Here is a 2,189-nt window from a genome sequence, read left to right on the forward strand (position 1 = left end):
CCCCAAGGCACAGGTGTACTGGGGGCTGGTGAGGGGCTGGATGGCAGAAGTGATAGAGGAACTCTTACCTCTCAATCCTCTGACGATGCTGTTGGGCGTCCCCCAAGAGGAAGTTGAAGTCCACAGGTACCCGAGGATGTGGGAGACAATGCTGCGGGCGGGCAGAGTAGCCCTCGCACAAAAATGGAAAAGCCTGGAGCCACCCTCCAAGGAAGAGTGGCATCGCCTGAGGTCAGACTTCCCTTTGAAAATCCGCTTCCTGGACATCCTCCTTCCTGCCGGCATTTTTACCAACTGGGGGAAGCTGTTCTTACCTATACATCTCTTCGGCGAACCAAGTATTCATCTTTACACTTTCCGGAACGCCGATATCTTCATCTTGCAAGGAAAACCAAAAGACAAGGTTAGATATCAAAAAAACAGTCAGTTTAAGGTTGCGCTTCGCCATACTTCACGCTTTTCCTAAAACCATCACTTGCCTGCTGTCGAACATTGCGGTAGCATCCATCTTCCATCCGGCCGCGTCTCGCGTGTCACGGCTGCATTTCCATCCAAGGGAAGAAAACAGAAGAGAGACATTATTGCGGGCATAAATAGGAGCAACATATAAAGACATTAAACAGAATGAACAGTATCACAAGAGCTCAAGAAAGATTTACCAATCATAAGCAGAAGCATAGTCGCAGCTGGACTGGGCTAATCCTTATCAGGGATCAGTGAAGGAACTAGATCCCATTCGACGCGCCCCTGCCAGAAGTAGCAGGACGGAGAGCTTATCTTCCATAATTCACAGGTGAGCTTTATGGGCCAACATATGCTCACAGAAACCATACTTTGGGGTGAAGGGTTTGAGAGTTACAACAATCACAGATTGGCGCACTCACACACTCTTATCTCCACGCATGAGCAGTATCACCACGTACCACCGCTCACAGCTTTTGTACTGAGGGAGAGGCCTGAAGGGGGTGATTCAAGTTCAGGGAGGGCTGCAACCATGCCCCAACGCCTCCGCAGAGACCAGGTGAGTGTAACACCCCTGAGCGATGCTGGGGAGTCAGTCTTCTGTACACCACATTTCCCACAACAGCCGCTGAGCGGGGATTCGGCGCTGGGCTCTTCCCTCTTCACTGGCCATTACTGAGGGAATCCTGGTTAGTTTATTTTCCTCCACTTAGTAATATGCTTAAATTCAGCAGGTCATCACGTCTGATCTGAGGCCGTAGTCGGGGTGGGCACAATGCTCGGGGCAGCTGGCCTCGGGCCTGTACAGGGTGTTGCCCCAGCCCTGTGCATCTGGCGCAGCCGAGTGTACCCTGCCGAACTGCGACCAACGCCCACATGGTCGCGAGGCCCGTGCCCCATGGCCATCCTACACCGGCACCCACGGGACACCAGACAGCCGCACACAGCATGGCCTGGTGCCCCAGGGTAGGGTGAAGGTGTGCCAGGCTTTTTTAAGGCCTGCTGCTGCTGCCACCACATCAGGGGCGCACCAGCCACCCGGGCCCCCAGAAACCCACATGAGGCGGGGAAACTGGGGAGGGTCATTGCCAGTGCGCCAGGTCCTGGGATTCTGCGACAGTGCTGATCAGGGTCTGACCATAGGGGGACGAAGGGAACGGGGCCCCTGTGACAGCCTCAGCCACGCCCCTGGGAGGGAACCCGGGGCGATTGATGTACAAACGACCATCAGACAGGCGTAGCCCCCGGAGGAACCTGGGGCTGCATGGTACGTTCAAAGTGTTGATCAATGTGTCCTGCAATTCACAATAATTCTCACAGCTAACTGCATTCTTCTTCGACGCGCAAGCCGAGTGATCCACCGCCAAGAGTCACCAGTTTTTTTTTTGTTCCATACGTCAGCCTGACCCTGCCGGTGCAGGAGAGGCATGGCGGAGGCAGCGCCGCCTGTGGCGAGATAGCTCAGCGCCCGGTCTAGCTTGGCTGAGACAATTGCGGTTTATTAAAAAAAAAATGTTTAAATCAATCCAGGCGCTCAGCGCGGGAAGCCTGCCCGCCACTACCTTGGCACGGGACTTCCCAGCAGGGTCGAGCCTGGCTGCCCCACCACCGGCCCAATCCACTCAACCCTGACCACCTTTTGGGGGGACGCAGGAGGGATTGGAGACAGACGGCAAGGCAGGCCAGAGACAGCACAGGTCGGGGGGGTCGGGTGGGACCGCTAGAGT

General features: G+C 55.5%; 1 non-coding gene across 1 annotated transcript; it reads right to left on the reverse strand.

Moving 5' to 3' along the window:
* Positions 1 to 1,683: 1,683 nt before the first annotated feature.
* On the reverse strand, positions 1,684 to 1,834 carry LOC138505258 (5.8S ribosomal RNA). Its single transcript, XR_011280085.1, has one exon. It is a non-coding gene; the product is annotated as a 5.8S ribosomal RNA (ribosomal RNA).
* Between the last annotated feature and the right edge of the window lie 355 nt (positions 1,835 to 2,189).

This window comes from Ambystoma mexicanum, chromosome 11 (genome assembly GCF_040938575.1).
Source record: "Ambystoma mexicanum isolate Mex_15411 chromosome 11, UKY_AmexF1_1, whole genome shotgun sequence".
NCBI classification, from domain to species: Eukaryota; Metazoa; Chordata; class Amphibia; order Caudata; family Ambystomatidae; genus Ambystoma; species Ambystoma mexicanum.